This window comes from Bacillus rossius, chromosome 17, assembly GCF_032445375.1.
Source record: "Bacillus rossius redtenbacheri isolate Brsri chromosome 17, Brsri_v3, whole genome shotgun sequence".
NCBI lineage: Eukaryota > Metazoa > Arthropoda > Insecta > Phasmatodea > Bacillidae > Bacillus > Bacillus rossius.
The window spans coordinates 20,063,713-20,089,320 of record NC_086344.1 but is presented as its reverse complement, the minus strand read 5'-3'; the positions used below and the strand labels follow the sequence as shown (position 1 = coordinate 20,089,320).

The following is a 25,608-nucleotide window of genomic DNA, read 5'->3' as shown; positions in this document are numbered from 1 at the left end:
ACTGTAAACAGCGAACAAGTGCCCGGCAGTGTGTCCATGAGCACCGCGTACCGCTGCTGGGGCCGCACTCCCGTGAAGGACACCCGACACGTGGGGAACATGCGCCTGCAACACCGCACTCGACACTGTGAGTGAAGAACAAGGCAGCGACACTGTGAACAGAGAACAAGAGCCTGGCACTGTGTCCATGAGCACCGCGTACCGCTGCTCGGGCCGCACTCCCGTGAAGGACACCCGACACGTGGGGAACATGCGCCTGCAACACCGCACTCGACACTGTGAGTGAAGAACAAGGCAGCGACACTGTAAACAGCGAACAAGTGCCCGGCAGTGTGTCCATGAGCACCGCGTACCGCTGCTGGGGCCGCACTCCCGTGAAGGACACCCGACACGTGGGGAACATGCGCCTGCAACACCGCACTTGACACTGTGAGTAAACAACTAGGCAGCGACACTGTGAACAGAGAACAAGAGCCTGGCACTGTGTCCATGAGCACCGCGTACCGCTGCTCGGGCCGCACTCCCGTGAAGGACACCCGACACGTGGGGAACATGCGCCTGCAACACCGCACTCGACACTGTGAGTGAAGAACAAGGCAGCGACACTGTGAACACAGAACAAGTGCCCGGCACTGTGTCCATGAGCACCGCGTACCGCTGCTCGGGCCGCACTCCAGTGAAGGACACCCGACACGTGGGGAACATGCGCCTGCAACACCGCACTTGACACTGTGAGTAAACAACTAGGCAGCGACACTGTGAACAGAGAACAAGAGCCTGGCACTGTGTCCATGAGCACCGCGTACCGCTGCTCGGGCCGCACTCCCGTGAAGGACACCCGACACGTGGGGAACATGCGCCTGCAACACCGCACTCGACACTGTGAGTGAAGAACAAGGCAGCTACACTGTAAACAGAGAACAAGTGCCCGGCACTATGTCCATGAGCACCGCGTACCGCTGCTCGGGCCGCACTCCCGTGAAGGACACCCGACACGTGGGGAACATGCGCCTGCAACACCGCACTCGACACTGTGAGTGAACAACTAGGCAGCGACACTGTGAACAGAGAACAAGAGCCTGGCACTGTGTCCATGAGCACCGCGTACCCCTGCTCGGGCCGCACTCCCGTGAAGGACACCCGACACGTGGGGAACATGCGCCTGCAACACCGCACTCGACACTGTGAGTGAAGAACAAGGCAGCGACACTGTAAACAGAGAACAAGTGCCCGGCACTATGTCCATGAGCACCGCGTACCGCTGCTCGGGCCGCACTCCCGTGAAGGACACCCGACACGTGGGGAACATGCGCCTGCAACACCGCACTCGACACTGTGAGTGAAGAACAAGGCAGCGACACTGTGAACACAGAACAAGTGCCCGGCACTGTGTCCATGAGCACCGCGTACCGCTGCTCGGGCCGCACTCCCGTGAAGGACACCCGACACGTGGGGAACATGCGCCTGCAACACCGCACTCGACACTGTGAGTGAAGAACAAGGCAGCGACACTGTGAACACAGAACAAGTTCCCGGCACTGTGTCCATGAGCACCGCGTACCGCTGCTCGGGCCGCACTCCCGTGAAGGACACCCGACACGTGGGGAACATGCGCCTGCAACACCGCACTCGACACTGTGAGTGAAGAACAAGGCAGCGACACTGTGAACACAGAACAAGTGCCCGGCACTGTGTCCATGAGCACCGCGTACCGCTGTTCGGGCCGCACTCCCGTGAAGGACACCCGACACGTGGGGAACATGCGCCTGCAACACCGCACTCGACACTGTGAGTGAACAACTAGGCAGCGACACTGTGAACAGAGAACAAGAGCCTGGCACTGTGTCCATGAGCACCGCGTACCGCTGCTCGGGCCGCACTCCCGTGAAGGACACCCGACACGTGGGGAACATGCGCCTGCAACCCCGCTCTCGACACTGTGAGTGAACAACTAGGCAGCGACACTGTGAACACAGAACAAGTGCCCGGCACTGTGTCCATGAGCACCGCGTACCGCTGCTCGGGCCGCACTCCCGTGAAGGACACCCGACACGTGGGGAACATGCGCCTGCAACACCGCACTTGACACTGTGAGTAAACAACTAGGCAGCGACACTGTGAACAGAGAACAAGAGCCTGGCACTGTGTCCATGAGCACCGCGTACCGCTGCTCGGGCCGCACTCCCGTGAAGGACACCCGACACGTGGGGAACATGCGCCTGCAACACCGCACTCGACACTGTGAGTGAAGAACAAGGCAGCGACACTGTAAACAGAGAACAAGTGCCCGGCAGTGTGTCCATGAGCACCGCGTACCGCTGTTCGGGCCGCACTCCCGTGAAGGACACCCGACACGTGGGGAACATGCGCCTGCAACACCGTACTCGACACTGTGAGTGAAGAACAAGGCATCTACACTGTAAACAGAGAACAAGTGCCCGGCACTATGTCCATGAGCACCGCGTACCGCTGCTCGGGCCGCACTCCCGTGAAGGACACCCGACACGTGGGGAACATGCGCCTGCAACACCGCACTCGACACTGTGAGTGAACAACTAGGCAGCGACACTGTGAACAGAGAACAAGAGCCTGGCACTGTGTCCATGAGCACCGCGTACCCCTGCTCGGGCCGCACTCCCGTGAAGGACACCCTACACGTGGGGAACATGCGCCTGCAACACCGCACTCGACACTGTGAGTGAAGAACAAGGCAGCGACACTGTAAACAGAGAACAAGTGCCCGGCACTATGTCCATGAGCACCGCGTACCGCTGCTCGGGCCGCACTCCCGTGAAGGACACCCGACACGTGGGGAACATGCGCCTGCAACACCGCACTCGACACTGTGAGTGAAGAACAAGGCAGCGACACTGTGAACACAGAACAAGTGCCCGGCACTGTGTCCATGAGCACCGCGTACCGCTGCTCGGGCCGCACTCCCGTGAAGGACACCCGACACGTGGGGAACATGCGCCTGCAACACCGCACTCGACACTGTGAGTGAAGAACAAGGCAGCGACACTGTTAACAGAGAACAAGTGCCCGGCACTATGTCCATGAGCACCGCGTACCGCTGCTCGGGCCGCACTCCCGTGAAGGACTCCCGACACGTGGGGAACATGCGCCTTCAACACCGCACTCGACACTGTGAGTGAAGAACAAGGCAGCGACACTGTGAACACAGAACAAGTGCCCGGCACTGTGTCCATGAGCACCGCGTACCGCTGCTCGGGCCGCACTCCCGTGAAGGACACCCGACACGTGGGGAACATGCGCCTGCAACACCGCACTCGACACTGTGAGTGAAGAACAAGGCAGCGACACTGTGAACACAGAACAAGTGCCCGGCACTGTGTCCATGAGCACCGCGTACCGCTGCTCGGGCCGCACTCCCGTGAAGGACACCCGACACGTGGGGAACATGCGCCTGCAACACCGCACTCGACACTGTGAGTGAACAACTAGGCAGCGACACTGTGAACAGAGAACAAGAGCCTGGCACTGTGTCCATGAGCACCGCGTACCGCTGCTCGGGCCGCACTCCCGTGAAGGACACCCGACACGTGGGGAACATGCGCCTGCAACACCGCACTCGACACTGTGAGTGAAGAACAAGGCAGCGACACTGTAAACAGAGAACAAGTGCCCGGCAGTGTGTCCATGAGCACCGCGTACCGCTGCTCGGGCCGCACTCACGTGAAGGACACTCGACACGTGGGGAACATGCGTTTGCAACACCGCACTCGACACTGTGAGTGAAGAACTAGACAGTGACACTGTGAACAGAGAACAAGTGCCCAGCACTGTGTCCATGAGCACTGCATATCGTAATACAACCAAAACTTTTTTTGCTTTGTAAATAGTAAAGTGAGGGTATGATTATGTTTTATTTTTGACTCAAAAATATAACATAGCAATGATTGTACACAACAACCTTTTACTTCTGACCTCTATGATCCAGAATTACTTTAATTTGTAGAACAGACATACCCTCTATAGAATAATTTTCCATTACTATCCAATACATAAATAAGTATCTTTTTATTTAAGTATAATTTTTAAATTATATTAAAACTTTTATCAAACACTGCTCTCTGAATTATAATTTTAAGCTATTATTGCCAATGTGAATGTAAGTATTTATATCCTGTAATTTTTAATATAATTATTTTGCACAGGATTGCTATGGAATCAATTTTTCGTAGCTGGTATAAACTACACTGTTAAAATTTTTCTTCTTTATTCTATGAATAACTTAGGTTAACAATTATCCAGAGATCTTTAAAAATTCACTGTACCTTCGAAACTGATTTAACTAACTTTGAACATAAATCCTCAAGAATAATCTTGGTATATTAGCAAAACATTCCAAAACTTGTTGAGTTTATTGCAAATAAACGTTTCTTTCCTCCGGGTATATGTTTACCTTTTTTCCAACGCAAAATAAAACTCTGAATGCGGAAACCGTCGTCTTAGTTTCTACGAATATTAATTTACCTGAAATTACGAGGAACTATTTGTTTATTTTGAAAGGCATTCTTCGTTGGAAAGTTTGCAAGGTTACTGTAATATCTAACAGTGTAGGTTTGATAAAATATAAACAAGGGACCGCACAAAAAAATATTTGTCGTCAAACTTACAGGCTCCAGCATATCCGATTTTGTTCTCAAAAGCGGAGTGTTAACGCGGTAATGATTAACACGTCTTTCTCCTAAGCGGCGTTTCGGCGCGGCGTTCTTTAAGATCTTCTTCCCCCCCCCCTTCCCCCCGCCCACGAGCAGTGATATGATGTCCACTTGATGTCTGGTTTTCGTTTTCACCATCCGTGTAATGAGCCTTTTCAAGCGAACAAAACAGACCGCCAAATGACGTTTGACTGGAAAATACGTAACAGATTGGAAGGGAGAAGACGGGACGAACAAGCGTGCGTTAATTTCTGACGGCAGGGGCTCCATTCAGGGGGTTTCGACCCCGAGCGCCCGAAAGTGGCCAGGGGGAAAGAAAGAAAAAAAGATCAGGACCTCAGGGAAAATTGAATCGTCGGTTTTATTCCAACACGTCGTGGCGTAAGGCGTCCATAATGTGGCGGCAATTGTTCGGCTATTAGCAGGCTCACAAAATACGAGGTCGGAGTGACATCCATGGAGAAAGGCAGTTGTCGAACACGGACATTGTTCTGCTTCGAAGAGATGACTGTGCACATTCGCTCCCGTGGATAGGGTTACCGTCTCTCTATCCCTCTTTCTTTCTCCCCCCGTCTCTCTCTCTCTCTCTTCCTCGTACACTTTCTCATTCTCGCCCATTTTTGAAGTGATAATTTATTTAGCCGCGTTGAGCGATTTTTGGTAGGGGCAAAACTTGTGGGTTCGCGTCACCGACATGCTCGTGACGTGTTGCGCCAGACTGGCGAATCGCAGCGGCCTGTGTACATGGGTAAAATCTTGTGAGTTCGCGTCACCGACATGCTTTATAGTAGCAGAAAGTGAAGTTAATTTGACCACGTGAATATATGACCTAGGTCTGACATCACTGGTAAGTCATAGCTAGGTAATGAATTTTTACGTAATTTTTACATAATTACCACTGACATCTGTTGTGACTAAAACAATTATGTAAGGATAAATGATATCATGCTGAAATCGTACTGATATAATACAAAAATCATTTTCTTACGTACATTCGACTTATAAATGTCATATTACACATTTAAAAACAAAGTTTTAAGTTTTCACTTCTGTCGACAGTCCCCATGACAGGCTATTTTTTTTTGACGTGACAAAGTCTAATAAATCGATGAACGCCGGCTGCACGCACGAAAAAGTGTCCCGTTATGCACATTGTTCCGTTACTCTGCATCCCGTTACGCTGCGTCCCGTTACGCTCATTGTTCCGTTACGCTGTGTCCCGTTACGCTCATTGTTCCGTTACGCTGTGTCCCGTTACGCTCATTGTTCCGTTACGCTGTCTGCGAGTTCAGTAATAAAAGGTTATGTTACAATTGACTAAAAAATTATGGTGGTTCATATCATTGATGATATATATTTGACTACAGTTTATTTATATGAAAACTTGTTCATAATTTTATTTAAACTTTATAGCTAAACGCCAGTTTTTAAAATTAATTCCAAGTCATCTACACGTGAACTGTTTCGTCGACTGTGTATAAATTGAAGTGAAAAGTTAATGTGGTTTTCATTGCTTTTACAACAACAACTTCTTCGGCAATAAAGGTTAATTGTTCTTGCATTTTAAAAATCTGATTACTAGTATAATTTCAAGTATTTATTCTTTTATTATTAAAATAAAAATGATTCTATTTAATTTATAAAGTATGCAATCATTTCATTAATGTTTTGTTATGACGTTGTCACGTTAAACTATCGTCCGTAAACCGACTTTACAGACAACCAATTTGTTTACGTGTATACATCTTAGCTCTTGGTACACGTAATTAGGTAAGAGCTATTCCGCGAACGCGACGGGAAAAGGGGGAAACTTGGTTGTAATAATTGCTTAGTGAATTTCGTACATCATGTCCAAAGCATTTAAAGTTATTTTCTCGCTTTATCGCAGCGGTTTCATTATATATGTCAACGGTTCGCTCTGCAAAACCCAATGTAGATGCTCCGGCAACGAATTCTAGCGGCGGGTACGGAAAGAACGTGTGATTCGCTTCAAGAAATTGAGTGGAAAACTCATTTTGCGTACGTAATTATTTAACGCTCGGAATTATTTTAACGAATTTTAAGTAAATTTTCCTATCCGAGTTTCATATCATAAGTGTATTTGCCATATGAGAAACACATGAATTTTGCTCGTTACCGAGGTTGGATCTTTCACATCACTGGCGACTACTGAAAGACTCGCTCAACATATTTTCTCTCTATTTCTCTCTCTCCTTCTCTCCCTCGCTCTGTATTTGTATTCGAGGACCTCGATACGTTTTTGCAGACAAAATTATGTAAAATTCCCCCCCCCCCCCACCCCCAAATTTCATAAGGAAAATTTTCAATGTTAAAAAATATACAAATATACGGTGAATTCAAGGACTTTTCGACTAACATTAAGTACATCTCGAATAAATGACTGTTCCTTATAGTTACGGACAATTATAATTATCCTCGTAGAAATTATGCGATGTTCCGGCTGCGAATACCCTGTACTGTAGTGAACACGGTAAACGTGGGTGTGGTCGAAATTAATATTTTTTTCCCTGAAAAAATTATTTATTTATTTATTTATTCATGTTTTATTTTGTGAGCTTGTGATGAACGGTCCCGCCAACCCGGGCACATATACGGTGTCTAGATCTTCAGATAAAACAATCTGATTTAAAAATTTCTTAAGATATCCGAGTGGTGTCTGTTTACGAAATCATTTAAGAATGCGCTAAGGGTGAATGAGTGTATTTATTTTTTTTATTTTTTTCAACTGCATTTTTGAAAGCGAGTAAATGGCTAAAAAAGAGTAATATCAGAATAATTTTTAAGTGAAACTTCTTTGCTGAGGGGGCTACAATTTTCGAGCGTTACGATAATTCCGATCTCACGAGGGGAATAGTTAGGTACGTGGTGCGGGGAAACGGTAGAGCAGGAAATTGCGTCATTGGTGACAGCGGGCAAGACGAATGGGATATTGGCCAAAAGGAAGGGAGGGGGATAGGTAGGTACGTAGCGCAGCATGCTGTATGCTAGTTGTAACGGCCGGAAGGGGAGACTGCTGGGGAGAGGTGGAAATGACGCAGCAGTGATGCTACTATATTTTTATTTTATATTATTCAAAGCATCTACAATTTATTTAGTTGTTGATTTGTGCAGTCTGGATTTATGCAGTTGGGTACGACAACTGATGCAGTATTTTATAGAAATTTAAAACATTAAATCCCAAACGTCAGTGTCGTATTTTAGCAATCATAAGCCAATTGTCACTATGATAGACACTGATAATTCGGCGGATAATGGTTAATAAAAAGCAAAAAAGTATTACCAAAATTGATTCATGTATTTTTTTTCAAATTAAATAACGAATTCCTTGCAAAAATATATTTCTAAATATTAACTTTGAATACTTTTTTTCATTTAAGACCAACACACTTCGAAAACTATTGTATCTCTTATTCAATGAAAAAATATACTAATAATTTAACTCCAGCTATATTAAATAAACAAAAAGTTTCAATTCTATAGTGCGTGGGCTGCACGCACAAACCCTTTTTTTATGTACATATGAAATATCCGGTAAAGATTCTTGAAAACACCGCAGGGACTTGCATTACGCCCTTTTCTTTATTGCTCTTCCAATTATTATGTTTGACACTCACATCTCGTCGTAGACCTGTGCACGACGAGAAGAATGCGTGCCAGTTCAGAGCATTGCGCTTAGAGGCGATACTACGCTAGAAGCACTAGCGAGCGTCGCACTTATCATCCCCACCTAATCGACACAGAGACAACCCTGACTAGGCGGGCCCCCTTAACACACGTGAACTCAGTGCTTTTAAATTTACGAATTATTTCTGTAAAATTATACCACTATACACGGATAAGTTGTTAATAAAGTTATTCTTATTCGAAGTATATTATTTTTACACTATAAATAAATATGTATATATTTGTTCGTACTATCAAGACATTGTAAATTTCCAAATTCACGATATTGTGAGACTTACAAAATACATGATGTAACTCAATGTTTGTCATAGTTTTAGTAGACAAGTATGCCTGTTTCTTCAGAACAAAAATGCACTTTTTTTCACACATTTCACGATAGTAAATGGTAATTTTTTTTTAATTTTATAACTGTAGATTTACAAAAAAACAAACAATATATTTAATGTAATGTTGAGTTATTTTTTCTACGTTTTATTATTTAGACTTGACACAAATTAGCCTATTGTTTCATTTTATAATACAGCTTTGCAAACTATGTGATACTAGTTAAATATAGAACTATTTACAAAAAAAAATAGTCTGACGAACACTAGAAATAAACTTTATTTTTTACTTAATCCGTCATGGTCACGGATTAAAAGTTTATTTTGCTACACGTTCACGGCTGCGAAAGAAGTGCAAATTTAAACTTGTGCGGCCTAATATTCCAAGTCTTAGTTCACAAACATTTCTAGTTAGCAATAATGAGAAAAATATTCCACGTGGCAGCAGAGGCGGCGTTTTTAGGTAGTAAGAAACGTGTGTGCTAATTTTATGTTAGAAGTTTATTTTTAATCTTTGTCGTTCTCTCTTCGTCCCTTTTTAATCTACCCCCTCCCCACTCCGAGATTCTCCTTGTCCCGTAGCCGCTACCGGTATAAAGCGAGATTGTTAATTTGTAATAATAAAGGAAGTGAAGGCTAATGAAGCTGTGAAACGGCTGAGTTGAAAGCATTCATAATCTCTTCAGCCAAACAAATGTCTCCGTTTGAGTCTCTCCACTTCCGGAGCAAGGGTATTTTTTTTAGGGTGGGAAGGGGAGTTTATAATCATTTTGAATGGTCGCTATTAAAGTTTACGCTGTAAAAAAAATGCTTGTAGTTAAACAAATAAATGCAGTGTAAAATATTTATTCATTTACATGAAATTTTGTACCGATCCATAGGTTGTATAGGGTAAATGACAAGTCGACTACAAAATATATTACGCCCTATTTAGACTAAAAATTAAAAATTACGAACCTTAAAAAAATTTTTTATATAAATGACTGGTACTGAGCCAGTTTTTAGAAATAGTATTAAAATTTATTTAATACAGTCAAAAGATATCTTATTCATTTTTAAGCCCAGTAATAGTTATTTTAATTATTTAAAAAAATATTAATATCCCTTAAACATTTCATGGATATTTGTAAGTTAAAAACAAATGAGATATATATATATTTAATTTACACTAGCATTTGCATAGGGGATTATAAACTTACTGTTCAGTATGTAAAACAATATTATTTGTGAATCTACGAGTGAGACGGCGTAAACATTACGTTACATTCCTGTGGACTATGAAAAAAAATTTGTGTGAACTTGCAGATTTGTTGTATTTCAAATTATGATAAATACGGAGTTATGTACAGCATAAATTTGATTTGTTTCACATCACTATGTGAGAAAATTTACATTGTATAGAATGCGGAATTACATAAGGATTGTTGTGAATTATTGACTGTTTTATTTCACAGTTCATTTGGATGATTGAAGAGCGAAGTTTCACTTGTAACGCTCGCGGAAGACGTGCATTTTTTTTCTTTTGAAGTGAAAGTTCTTAGGGGCCAAATTTTAATGCAACGCTTTCGTGAAACATTGTTGTGAAACGTTTCTAACGCGAAAAAGTCATATAATGAGTACTTGGCCAAATATATATAAAGAGAGCACTATGCTATATACGTTGCTGGGTTCATTTTCGTTCCTCTCTACATGCGATGATTAGTCCCACCCCCATAAAAAATATAACCTGGACAGATAGATGACCGAAAGAATAAGATAGTGTGTATGCGCATGCGCTTGTATCATAAAATCAGAAAATAGATATATCTATCCTCTACAGTCAGCTGCAAGTGTCTTGAATTTTATATTTTCTACCAGTAAGCACGCGTTCCTTCATTTTCAACCAGCAGCGTAGAGAGCGCTGTTCAGACAGCCCCTGCATTTCCCGTTTTGATAGCGCTACCTATTATGAACTTAATATTTCGTTCAGAGATTTGGCGTGTTCCAAACGGCAGAATTGTTTAATGAAATAGTAACACACACAGTTTTTTTTTCTTTGCCGTGTTAGTATTTCAACAGTGAGTAATATTAATTGTTAAATAATAATTATTTTTTGATCAATTTTTTTTATATCGTGAACAGTTTTTTTCAAGTGAGTAGGTATAATTTTTTATTCATGTTAATTAATTAATTTTTATTTCAATCAATTTCTAATAAATACAGAAAAAGGTAAGGATTCTTTAATAGCCCTACTTGAAAAATAAATGAAAGAAAAAATAAACATCTGGATCAGTGATAGCCAAATGAAATCTTATCGAGAAATAAATTTCATTTTTTTTAAAAATCTGAATGAAGGCCAGGCAATGTGAATTAATATTAATTTTCTTATACAAATTGTTCATGACATGTTATTCGATATAGTAACCCATAAATCCAATACGTGGCAGGTGATAAAGAAACGAAAAATCATTCACTTAAAAATATTATGTACTTGCAAAATACCTTACAAAATACTAAGAATAACAATGAAACAATTAATAAATTACATAAAAAGAAGTAATATTTGCCACAATATTTCAATATCCATCCAACATGTAGGCAAACACAGATGGATAATACCGTAGATTAAGAATAGGTATCCCTAATTATACTTAAATTAAAGATTCTTTAATAGGGCCGTACAATACTATGTCACAGGACGTATATGGCCCACGGAATACCAGCTGGTAATCCCTGGTCTACATAAACACAACAACAACAAAAATTGTCACTATTTACGCTAGTTCTTGGCGCGTATATTTAAAATTTAAAGCTGCCCAGTCGTCTAATGTTTCATCCTATACACTTCTTCACTTACTTGTGATAAACCAGTTATTTAGTTCTAACTTTATAATGATATACACCAGCCCTGGGAAGTACTTTTGAACGTGAAGTCCTATGTAATTTCAACTTATGCCTTATCGTGATGAACCTGCTGTCGAAGTTTGTTGATCGAAATGAGATTCATCCTGTTCATTCGTTTTGGATTTAGGGCCTATATCTCATCGGCCAAGAATTACTGCTTGATTACCACTGACAGCCGAATTCAACAGTACCTATTTGAGAAAGATTTCAAACTAGGATTTTTCCCTCGGCCAAAACCTTTAAGTTTCATGCGCTGGTATTATTTTTTTTATTCACATAGAGTGGTGTCAGTTTACGAACAGATTTTGAAAATTCGCGGAGGGCGAATGGGTGCTTCTATTTCCGTACTTCGTTTTTAAACTATATTTTTACAAGAGTGAAAATGACTAGATTCGTGTTCCCAGGATAATGTTTTGCCACGAAACACCCAGTGGAGATCCTTGGAAGCACTCAAGGGACTTGCATTACACCTTTATCTTCATTTTCTCGCTTTATAATGTTATGGTCACAGCTCAAATATCTTAGTTACTCTATGCACGACGAGAGGACTGTGCGCCAGTCTTCAGCCTTGCGCTTAGAGGCGATACAGCGCTGGAAGCACCAGCGAGCGTCACACTTATCAACCCGCCTCACTAACACAAAACAATCCTTCCCAAGAGTGTTTAATTATCCTACCTGTTTAGAGCTATTATTCTGTGCTGTAAAGTATTATTTTTTCTTTTACGACTGGCATGCCTCTCACCTAATTTTGCAATGGTATCAAACTGAATTTGAATGTTTGGCTTTCCAAACGGCGGTTGGATACGCATTTACTCCTCTACAATAAAACACACGAGTGCGTTGCAGCCGCATGCTTTAGAAGTGAAACTTCACAGATAGAGGCATGTAGGTATGTACAAAATAATTTGTGGAAGTAGGCGAGTGAGCAAGTGTGCGAGTCCGCAAGTATACAAGTGCGCGAATAATCTCGCTTACTGTAATGAAAACATGCCATCGAGCGCCTCACTCCAGAATCCTCTCCCCCCGTCTCCCGTCATCGACTTTTCGCTTGATGCTGAACGTTACATTGTAGTTACGCTCTGTTGACGTCACCACCTCGACTTACCAACCCGCTATACCGAAATCCTACTTCAATTAACAACAAACGCTAGAAGAAGAGGTAAACCTAGGTTCACCCGGGTTTAACTTAGCATTCCTCATGGGTTTTGGGTAAAGTCCGAATAATCACTAAGATAAATTTGAATTCGACGTCCACCCGTGTACACCTATGTCTACCCAACGCTGACTACGTAATGTTGGGCGTTAACGTAATTTCTGGACACGTGCCACAAAACGCGCTCACGCCAAAATCCCCCACGCCGCTCAGTGTCAAAATGGCGGCCAAACAAAGAGAACGTACAGCGTTCCGTGAGCGATTTTTTTTTCCCTGCCTGCATTTAATCTGTGTCGTCGTTGACAGACCACTGTGTTCGTCTGTGTTGTTATAGGCCTATATTATTTTTCATGACTAATTTCTTAAACTGAATTCTTGTGCTGTATAATATTTAGATGTTGAAAATGTTTTGTCTGTGCTGTGGTCGTTGTGTTGTCCATAATACTTTTTTTTGGTTCCATTTTTTCGACATCAGCTGATTCAGTCTTGTTTTCTGTGAAGTTTTTATCTTCATATTTTTTTTTTGGATTCTCGGTTTTTTTTTCATGAGAAACGGTGCAAAACTGCAAAGGTGTATGTCTAAAAAACTGAATTAATTATTTTTAACTCAATATTTTTTATGATGTCTTTAAATGAAACTTTTTCTATCCCTTGAATTAATGTTCTATGTATTACTTGTGGATCATAGATACCGATTTAGAATATCGCGACTGCATTTGACTGCTGGGACTAATTAAGTTTTTAGGGGGGGAGGGGGGATAGATGTTTTAAGAGCAACCCAGGGAGAGGCGGCCAGAAATTAGCATGGCGAGAGAAGAGAGGGTGGGAATTCTAAGGGGAGGAAGGAAGATGTGAAACTCTTTGAAGATGTCGCGCTGTCCGACGCGGCGTCTCGGTGACTTTTACTCCCAATCACCCGGCACTAACAACTCATTAACGGCTGTTCCTCTTTGATTCCCCCCTCCTTCACCATTCAGGGGGAGGGGAAGGAAGGCGGCGTCTTTTCGGCTGTGGAGCAGTTTTCATCTTCCAGCGTGCCACACTCCGTCATAAACGGTAAAAAAAAAAACGTTTAATAGTAGATTGAAAAAAGTATGTTCGGCCACAATGTATTTCTCATGAGATTACGACTTGATGGCTTGTTGGATTGTTGGATTGCCAATCGTAAGGATTCGGCCATCTGGGGCTAAAAATTCCTCACAAATGACTCGAAATGACTCAAAACTCCTAGAAATTTCTCTATTTCGAGGGGAAAAGTTCTGTTTTTGAGGAAACAATTTTCCGTTTTTAGTCCTCAAAAATGACAACGGCATTAAAATTCCTAAAAGGAGCTTAAGAGTCCTCAAATCAAGCCGCCGCAAGCCGCTGATTCGACAGTCGACGTGGCTGCTCCAGCAGATAATTTCTAGCGGCGGGCGTGGAAACTACGTGTGATTCGCATCCAGAAATGAAGTGGAAAACACAGTTTGCCCATGTGTATCACGCTCGGCATTATTCTAAAGAATTTTACTTTATATTTCGTGTTGGAGTGTAGTAGTGTTAAAAATGTATTTGCAACATGATAACACGCTAATTTGCTCGTTACCGAGATTAGATGTTACATATCACTGAAGAAATTTGTTTGAGTGTGTATTTGCCGGTAGATTCTCCCTTTAGATACAGTGTCTCCCAAGTAATTGGTGAACTTATTAATTCTTTACGCTGTTAGAAACTACCGTAAAATTACGTGTTCTTCAATGAAGAGTTCGTCTAAGACGAACGAAACTTTCTTTGAACTTCCAGACAAGTGTATCTTGCGAATAAACAGCACTGCATTCAAACTTTCTCGTTCTGTTTCCTGTTGTAAACACGTTGAACATGCACGTGATAGAAATATAATTATTTACTTTTTGGACTGAAGAAGTTTATAAAATTTTCAGTAATCCTCCTGGATGATTCTCTTTAAGTTCGCGTTCAAATTTGAAAACCTAAATACTTGCCAGTTTACGAAGGTACCCATAAGATTGCGAAGAACTTTGTGCAATAAATAACCAATTTAGTATGAAAATTTTAACAATGCTTCACTGTTTTCGCATAGGCTTATGCATTAAAAGTGTTCTTTATACATTCCTCCTCCAGCAAAAAAAACAGTATTTTTTATTATATAAATTTGATATCTTACTATTGTAGAAACGGAGAAAGATTTTTGTTAATTTTTACCACACAGATATTTTTTTAAACGCTGATTAGTATTTTTTTAATGTAAATTATAAAAAACAACTAATCAGTTCATATGTATATTTCGCTCCATAATCCAAGGGGAGATTCCAAAAATTGAGATTTTACATTTTTATTTTTAACCACGGGAAAAATTAAAAAATTTGCGTCATAAAACAGAGTAATAGAAAATATTGACTGCTTCCTTGGCTTATCCAAGCTGAATAAACCATTGCATAAATAACAGTATAACATGGTTTCGCCGGCACTAGTGTACACATGCGTTTCAAAGACGCTATATTATATATACACATATATAAACATATAATCCATCACAATTGAACAAAATGTTATGGTCTTTATCCAACATTGGTTTAGTTACATTTTCCATCATATCGACACAGTATTGGTTAGATAAATTTGATAATGAAGGCCAGATACTGTAAAAATAAATTAGCTGGAACTTGAAAATTAGACGGCTTTTACATAAAAGTAATCAAGTAAACTGCTTTTTGCGTTAAATATAGCTACAATGTGGTTTTTTCAGTGCGCAGGATGCAAGGAGCAAAGTTATAAAATGTAAAAGTATTAACTGTAAGCGTTGTAGAGTGTTGGTTAAAGGCCACAATGAAATTGTAACTCAAACAGTTTTAGACAAGCGCATGTGCGAATACTGCTTTTTGTTTTCTTACTTGCAGCCGAAAGAACGGCTCTTTCCCCAATTAGTAGAGGGTGAACATGTAAACTTTATTTGGCAACAGTATGGAGCCCCTTCCCATTATAATCTCTTTGCACAAGAGAGGTTGAACGTCGAAGACAGAGCTCTTTTTTGCTGGCCTCCGCGTTCACCTGAGATAACGCAATGTGATTTTTTTCCCCTTCAGGGCTTTATTTAAAATTCGAGTCTACGTTCCGCCGCTACCTAATGATTTGCCAGAGACAAAGAAACAGACACAGAAACTGAAGAGGCTGTTGCTTCCATTACTCCTGACGTGTTAACCAAAGTATGTGATGAAATAGAACTTTAGTTTGTGTGTGTACCGTATGACTAAAGATGCGCATATTGAACATTTTAAAAATAATACTAGTCTTGTGTACATGAAATTCGATTTATGATTTGTTTTTAAAAGTCTATATTAAACTGTAATAATAAACCATTGAAACTGGGACTTTTTTAATGGACACCCTGTGTTTATGTAAAGAAACTTTATACACTTGGTGTGGTTGATTTGAATAAAAGTCATCCAACTTAGATATCAGTTTTCCAAACTTAAGTCTGTCGAAAATCTTTTAACTACCTGTGTAGAACCAGGCAACACAGTTAGTAAACACAGCTAAGTCTGTTTTGTAGCGTTTCTTCACAGCGATATAATAGCGCTTGTCGTCCAACAATGGCTTTCTGGAAAATGCGTACCCAGGGAAGGGAAGAGTTGGGAAGGGGCGAAGAGGGAATCCACGATACCGTAGTCTGTCAAATGGCAACTCTTCATTTATTAAGAGCCCACTCTACCCTACTGCCGACCGTAACGAGTTTAGCGGGTTGCGGTCTCTCGCCCGGGAAAGGGGCAGGCGCCTGCTACTTCGTCGACGCGTCGCTTCGCCTGCCACATTAAAGCGACGCCTGGGCTTTCTCTCCCCCTCCCTCCCTCCCTTTCTTTCCTTCTAAAAATTCCCCCTAATTTCCCCCCCTCCCCTCCTCTTTCATTCCTTTTTGCCCCAGCCGTCGTCTGTGTTGACTTAAAATACTCCGCGCCGCTGAATGTTTCATGTGTGCGCGTGGGGAAATGGCTCCCTCAACCACCCCTCCCCATTATGTCTCTCTCTCTCTCTCTCCCCTCCCCTTGTGACACGGTCGCCCCGGCAACACCCATCTGCCTAATGGCTCGTGAATTAACTGCGCTGGCGAGGCGGCAATTGCACCGCGACGCTGCAAGTTCCGTTCGTTTTCGCCATCCCCTGACACCGACAGCGATTAAAATTAGTTAACTCTTGTCGAAGACACAACTTCGGACTCGAGTTACTTTCTTGAACAAGTCCTGTAAACATAATTAAAGTACGTAACAGAATTACTTTGTCCTGCATTAAAAAAAAAAAAAATGTTCCGAGGAAGATGCGCCTAAAAACTGTTAGAAATCACTAATAAATTTAAAGACTTTCCAACAAAGATTTTTAACACGAATGAACGAAGATTTCTTCGTAGTTTTCAAATAACTTCGTAGAAACACAGCCGTCTTTCGACTACCGAGTCATACGTTTCATTCCAAGCGAAGGTAAAAGCACACGTGGACTTAAGAACGGCGTTTGATCTTGCTGTAGAATTAAACAGTTTTTGAAGTGACAACGTCTAATAAATCGATGAACGCCGGCTGCACGCCCGAAAAAAGTGTCCCGTTACACACATTGTTCCGTTACGCTGTGTCCCGTTACGCTCATTGTACGCTAGCGCCGCATCTCTCTCTCTTCCACTCGACTATTTATAAAGTGAAGTGAAAAGTTAATGTGGTTTTCATTGCTTATTACAACAACAATTTCGGCAATAAAGGTTAATTATTCTTGCATTGAAAAAAATCTGATTACTAGTATAATTTCAATAATTTATTTTTTTATTATTAAAATAAAAATGATTCAATTTTATTCATAAAGTATGCAATCATTTCATCAATGTTTTGTTATGACGTTGTCTCGTTAAACTATCGTCCGTAAACCGACTTTACAGACAACCAATTTTATTTTATGTTTTGTTAACATACCGAGGATATTCTTTTGGATTCTCGTCCAAAGTAAGTGAACTCGGTGTCCGTAGATTTACGAAGATAGCCGCAAATTAAACGAAGATCCCTGGATAATTTATAACCTGCGTTCTTCACAAATCTAAGGTAAAAGATTTTAAGAGTGTTTTGAGCTATGAGCACTTTCCCCTCCCCCCCCCCTAAAAAAAACTGTTTTAAAATAAACATTTATAAAAGAGGAACAATAGTTTTTTTTTCAGTCAGTGCATAATTTGCTTCATGAATGGTTGTTTTAAAACAAGAAAGTGCTTTTGACTATGGAAACGCATTTTTTTTAAATTCAGTAGATTCATATAGCCTTGGTTTTTGAAGTGAATAAATTTTGTGAGAACCATCACATTAAATTATTTGGTTTTTAATTAAGTACATCCAGAATGTAGAACAACTAAACGGCAGAACCAGCCTAGGAACGTTTGAAAATCCACTGAACATAGGATAAATATTATATCATTTTATTTTACAATTTATTTAACAAGAAAAATTTACCGTTTGTGTTACTTGTAGGCCTATGGTAAAAATCTCTATGTACTGGAGTGCAGAAGTACAGATGTAATTTCAAACAAAACGAAGGTTAATTTTTTATAACCATATTTACTTATATAATACACTAAAAGACACTATTATCATCATCCGCCGAAATAGCTCAGCTGGGAGAGCGTTAGACTGAAGATCTAAAGGTCCCTGGTTCGATCCCGGGTTTCGGCACAGAGGAAATTTTTGAATTAAAAAAAATTGGTGTTCTGTAAAGTCGGTTTACGGACGATAATTTAACGTGACAACGTTATAACAAACCATTGATAAAATTATTGCATATTTTTATGAATGAAATTGAATCATTTTTATTTTAAGAATAAATACTTGAAATTATACTAGTAATCAGATTTTTAAAATGCAAGAATGATTAACATTTATTGCCGAAATTGTTGTTCTAATAAGCAATGAAAACCACATTAACTTTTCACTTCACTTTATAAACAGTCACCGAAACAGTTCACGTGTAGATGACTTGTAATTAATTTTAAAAAACTGGCGTTTAGCTATAAAGTTTAAATATAATTATGAACAAGTTTTCATATCAATAAACGGTAATCAAATATCTATCATCAGTTATATGAATCACCATATTTTTTAGTCAATTGTAACATAACCTATTATTACTGCACTCGCCGACAGCGTAACGGAACAATGTGCGTAACGGGACACTTTTTTGTGTGTGCAGCCGGCGTTCATCGATTTATTAGACGTTGTCACGTTAAAAAAATTAATAAAAAATTGCCTTCATAAAGTACATAATGTTCTTAGAAAGTGAGACGTAGACTTAAGAGTGTTATGGTTGTCAATAAAAAGTGTCCGACTTTTAACACCAGAGAGAAAAACATTTTAAATTTCCATCGCATTTGTGACAAAGGTTTTAAAACATTGGGATCCATATGCCACGGAATTCCTTAATTTTTCAATATTTTTTTAAATTAAATAGCTGCTCGTTTATTTAATATAATCTTAGAATCTCCGAAAATTTTTGTTTTGTCTCTGCAAATAACGCAAGCAATGCTGTATTTAGTTTTTCCAATGGTTTACTTTTAATTATTTCCTTAGGCTTTACTATACTGCAACGTCTAAGGTATTGAAGATTTGAAAATTACTAATCAACAGGAGGATAAAGTTATAGTTTTATATGTGATCGTGTAGTACGTTATTTTGTTTGTTTATACTTCAAAAATATTATTTAAATTTTGTTTCTTTATAATTGAAAAATATTATATAAAATGATTAAAAAATTATTACAGAAGAAGAAACAGATCTATAAGTACTTGAAGTTTCAAGTATTTTTACTTTGCTTTTATTATATACAAATGTTTAGTTATGAATAATAGAATAATGTATGACATGAAAACAAAACAAAAAATTCTAAAACTGTGACATTTAAATCTTGTTTAGCGTATGCATTAACGTCACTAGACCCTTAGCAATAGTGATTACACATGTTGTGGAAGGAGACGATTTAAATTATGATTAAATAGGGCATGAAACAAATGTTAATTGAAATGATAACCATCTAATTAAGGCAAAAATAAATTCATGGTTTTAAATGTAAAAACATAATTTTAAATTCTGAAATTCATGACATTTTGCCTCACTCTGCTCAAAGCTGTTTAGTGCGAAACAATAACCACAAAAAAAAATACTAAACCCTGGATTTTGACCTAATTTTCTAAACAAGGAATTTTAATAAAAAAAAATATCCATCTTGTAAAATTCACTAAACAGTTGATACCATAAAGTTACCCGGTGGTGGACGGACGTGTATCTTAATTTGTTTCCGCTAGAATTCGCTGCCGGAGCAGCTATGTCGTATATAAATTCATTCGACTTGCCGAGCAAAAAAGTTAAACTATATAATGAAACGGCTCTTTTAAAAGCGAAAAAAGACTTGGAAAAAAAATACTAAACCCCCGTCTTTGGACCTGATTATCAACATGGCACTTTTTTTTAATAGACTGCCCATCTTGTTAATATTATTTAAACGGTTAGTATTATAAAGTAATGCCATCCGCCATAGATGGCAGCACCGTGGTCACACATTTCCGTTTCATGCTACTTCCTTTCCATCCACGAAATTGTTTCTACCAGTTGCCGTTTAGCGAGAGTTGATATGGTATACATCAAAAATGTGATATAACATTATCGGGATCAATAATGTTTTGACTCGGGCGGCCACGTGTTCATCACCGATATAAGCATAGAACTTGGTAGGCCTATGGAGGAAGGGGCCCTCCTCCCAGAAACTAGAACTACTCTCGCTAATAAGTAGAGACCTGAAAAATTCGCGGGTTCATTTCGTGTTATGCTAAAATTCAAATAATTATACTTTATTACTGCTTCTGTTATTGGTTCACTGTTAATCTGGAGGAATGAGGGCCATTAGAGATACTCACTCATAGAAGTGTCAAATCACAGGCCACCCAGTCGAGACGACTCAATGTCAGCAACCAATGAACAGTTGGCATTTGCCCGAGTGTGTAGAGGAAATTGGAGACTATCCTGGAGGTCATTGAACCCGCGAATTTTTCCGGTCTCTACTAATAAGGTTTTGCTTGCGTTTAAATAATTGTATCTGCAAATTAAATTACCGTATTTTTGTGGGTTGGTTAGACTCTTAATCAGTTGATCCAGAGGCACAGAAATATCTACGAGATCTAACCGTTACACCGTAAAAACTTTTTGGTAACTTACCCAAACAAGTCATGGAAATTTTAAACATAACATCGTGTGTGGAAAATTTAATATACAAATATTATACCTACATTTTCTATGCATTAAAAGTTTTCGCAAACATTTGTAAGTGAAAAATCCATAAATCAGTGATTATTTTTCCCATTAATTTTTAGAAACGTTACAAAAATAAATTAATTATGTGTACATTATAGCTAAGAACTATACTGCTGCATGTACATCACGAAAAACAAAACAAAAATTTTTAAAAGTGTTGCAAGCCTATTTGTGATGCGTTGTTATTCGCAACTATTTCAATGAAACCATGATTTGACAACGACAAAGTTTTAAAGAGGGTGTAGAACCTTTTGTTTTATTGTGTTAATGCAGTAAAACTTCTTTTAACTGTGAGGGTGAATATAGGCGATGACGTCATCATCAGAGCGATATGAAAACTAGTGTAACTAAAAAAAGTGTATGCGAGGCATCTGCGCGCGACAGAAGTGAAACATTTTGCTTATAAGGTATCGATAGTGAAAAATTATTAGTACTTTTTATTGAACATATGATAAAAATGAATAATAGTAAAGATGCCGGTGTTATATAAAATTAAAAAATAGTGCGTGGAGTCCCTCCGCGCGGAAGAAGTGAAACTTCACTGTTTACTTCGCTGCATAACAATAATACCACGCGCATGTGCTTGGGATCTACCGACTCACTCTCTTTCTCTCTCCTACTTTCTACCTTTGTGTATCTTGTATCTTTCTTTCTCTCTCCCTCTTGCGTTTGAATATTGGACGCTACTCGTTGCTAACGCTCGCGCTGGCCTGTAACAGGTATACTACGCGCATGCGTTCGAGTCAAGGGCGCCCATATGATAATTTGTAGGGGGGGGCCAGACTTAGGGGTATGAAGTATTTTTAATATTTTGGAAGACTAACTGCGGCCTGTTACTAGCCATAAAATAGTTCCAGTTCTGACCCTGTTAAAATTTTTTGTCCTGTTACTAAAATAATAGACCACAGTACTCATTCGCCATAAAAAAAGCTTTATTGGCTACTTTATTAATTAAATAATAACTATTTTATTGTAACAAGTGAATTTTTAGCAACACAAATGCAGGAATACAGTCCTTATATTTTTGCAGCGTCTCGGGAACACGAATATCAAGAATACAGTCCTTCAACTCATTGCTCTCTTTACCCCTAAATAAATGTCGCGTACAAATTAAATTAAAATAATTATAAAGATTAAACGTGTTGGTCAAAAGATTTAACTTTGGGAGAGAAACGATTTAAATATGTTATCACAGTAGGAAAATAGTTGTTTTTAAATGTAACGCCTGAACTATGCTTATAATTATAGTCAATTTTTTTCAACTGTTGTTTACCTTTACCACGGCGATATTGTATCACACAAAATATTCCCTCGTTCACAGTTAAATGAATATTAGTATGTTTTGATATAAATCATAATTGCTTATCATTTAGAATTAGCACAGATGGATTCAGTAGTCGAGGACTATAAGTTTATTTAGTGATAGTAAAGCTTCAAATTACAAATGTGAAATCTGTTTACAATATTCAAATAAGATATAAGTTACTAAAAAAGGAATTGTTTCAAATCATGTAACTTCAAACTCAATTTAATATTATCAGCTCAGATCATGTTATCAATGAGTGCCTTTAAACAGTGCTTACGGCTATTTTTGCTCAATGGTGTCAGCAAATTGGACCACTGGATATGAACTACACTTAAGGGACAAGGTAAATTCTCAAAAGTAAATTGCAAAGTTAAGTTATTAATCAAACAGCAACTTCTAATTCCATCTGATCAGACACAAAATCAACATTATAGTTAGAACAAATTAAAATTTAGTTCATACCAAAAATTATTCACAATAAAATTAAATTGAAGATGAACTTCTGGAAAATTAGTGTGATCTCAGATTATATGAAAATAAATTGATTTAGGTACTTGATAATCGATAGTTCAAGGGACTCCCGAAAATTGTTCAAATGCTATTCAATCCGAGACGGCAACCAACCTCCGTCAGTACATGCGAAAGTATGACGACACAGATGACCCCTGGCTCTGAAACAGAGCTGTGCGTGGTCCGGGAAATATGGCTGCTCACTGCCGCTGCTTCCTTCCTCGCAGTGGGAAAGGTCTTGTTCGGTACGCACCAATGGTCGATTTCGAAGTTCTGTGTGAAACACAGCGCCCTCAACTGCTTCTATATCGCCACTGCCGGTCAATCGTTGGCCTTCCTTCCTTCCGGCTGGAGCGGTTTTGATATGAACTTGCAGAAATTATTCTCCTCAGCTCGATTCTCTTTAGCCAAAAATGTTGATCGCTGGCATTACAGCACGTTGAACAGCGTCAGGAATCAGTCTTGCAGGCTGTAAACTTAGTTGACTGGTTTCATTCGTTTCCGTCGTGAAAATTTGATAGTTCGTTTCAAAGCAAGCAATAGATCGTGAAGTAACCCTATCGTGGTTGCAGTTTATCGCCTACGATGATTAAAATTTGATGTCACAATAATTTAATTCATTAATACTACTTCTGCCACATAGCTTTATTAGTAAAAACTTGAATGTCAGTCGAAACTATAATAAAATCGTGCAAAATTGTTATGTCGTGGATAATCAAAAGTAGGTAATAACGATGTCTCTTCAAAACCGTGGTAGAACGAATACTCCTTTTTTCTAAAGAATGTACTTTTCCTTTGCTATTTAAACGACTTTCAGATGTCAAAACACAAAACATAAGCTGAATGTCCTAGCTATCGCTATTCGCTGGATATGCTAGCCAATCATTAACTTTCTTACAAGTTCATCTTCTTATAATAATTAAATTTATTGTTCAACACATGAATGTCAATGGGTTATTTATAAAATATGAACATTTTATGAAACAAGCAAAGATAAAAAAGAGGAATTTCATATCAGTGTCTAAACACAATCATAGAGGATTAACCTAATTTAAGTTAACAGAATTGTTAAGTATGAATAAAGTATAAGAATTTAAATTTCAGTATCTTATGCTTCTCTACCTTCATAATTTAATACAGAAAACAAATTAAAAATGCACACATCACACAATTTTTCACTAGTATTGACATAAAAAGCAAATTTTAAGATAAATTAATATGCATAAGTTTGATTACGGATTTGACTATAATATTTATCTGAAAAAGCAAACTGTAAATTTATTTTCTTTTTGCCGAACAAGTCAAGCACTTTGTCCTCGAAACCAGGGTTTTTCACTCTTTTCCTGTGGACACTTAGAAGGCACAAGCTGGACAGACGGTCCTCGCCAGTAGTACTTCTCAGCCACGTCTTCACTTTACGCAGTGTGCTGAAAGAACGCTCTATTGTGCAAGTTGTGGGGGTATGGTTTGGTAGAATATAAGCAGTCTCCTTAGGTACTGATGGGTAAAACATTGTTTCTGAAAGTATATCATGGAGCTTTGTTTTTTCCAAACATTCCGTATTCGTCCAGACGTCATACCATACTCTGGCTTCTGCTTCCAAGTTGTCGATTTGATAAAACTTTTGCAAACTTTTTATGTTTCTCATGAAATCTTTCGTCTCCTTTTTCATCAAATGTAGTTGAAGAATTCCACCTTTGAGAGGTATGCCTTTATCTCTTTCAAATCTTGTAGTAAGAGACATAATTATAGAATCCATGTACGGATTGTAAATTGCAACTTTGAAATAGTCTTCAGGTGATGAGCACTGGACATTCACGTTACATCTGTGGGTCTGTCTTCCAGCCAATATTGGGATTTTTATATCTATGTCAAGCTCATTACAGTCTTCTTTTACTGCCTCGAAAATGGTTTTGAATTCGTCATTGCTTTCTCTCTGCTTTTGAAATTTTTCTAGCAGGTCAGTATTGATGTATCTGTCACCACACAAAAGTTAACATGATGCAGTGCGTGGTGCAGCTGTGGTTAGTGGCTGTGAGGTCACTTTATATCACTCGTGCAATGAGGCAAGTTATGGAATGTTAAAAAAATAATAAATAAGGGGAACGCAGGGGAGGGCAGAGGGCGGACGGCAGTCATTGTTTTTACTATTTAATATTATATATATTCCGTTCAATAAATTATAACATGTATCTTCAGGGGGTGGGGTGTTTAAAATTTTATGAAGATAACGTTTTTACGAATGCAATCCAAGCGACCGTGAGCGTACGTAAAATCGGGATTCCAGTGTGAATTGCTTCCGAGTCTACTGAAGGTAGCGGAATCCTTATCCTTTTAAACACTTTTGAAGGAAAAAATAAAGTTTTCCTCTAAGTTCAAAATTCCAACATAAATTTTACGTTGTAAACTTTTCTGAACAATAATTCTTATTTGAGTAACTTTAATGGTGTAAGCTTACCTTAAAAATTATTGTGAATATTCTGAGCGGATGTGATGAATGAGGAAAACTAAGAAGCACTACATAATAACAATGGTTTTTATCTTTACACTTTTCACTTATTTATTTACAATTAAGTTATTTATACTGACTGAATACACTAAACTAAATCTAGACCAGATGCATAAAACTGTAGATCTAAAGACTATTGAAAAATCTCTGTTTTGAGATGTTATTTGTGAACATACACATTATTATGACGAAAAAGTAGCAAAACATTTCGCCGTCTGC

At 39.3% G+C, this 25,608-nt stretch overlaps 1 protein-coding gene and 1 non-coding gene across 2 annotated transcripts in view; one reads left to right on the top strand and one right to left on the bottom strand.

Moving 5' to 3' along the window:
- LOC134540954 (T-box transcription factor TBX20-like) overlaps window positions 1-25,608 on the bottom strand; it is a 203,172-nt gene that overhangs the window by 72,438 nt on the left and 105,126 nt on the right. The gene's annotated exons all lie outside the window — the stretch shown is intronic.
- Window positions 18,367-18,439, top strand: Trnaf-gaa (transfer RNA phenylalanine (anticodon GAA)). Its single transcript has one exon. It is a non-coding gene; the product is annotated as a tRNA-Phe (tRNA).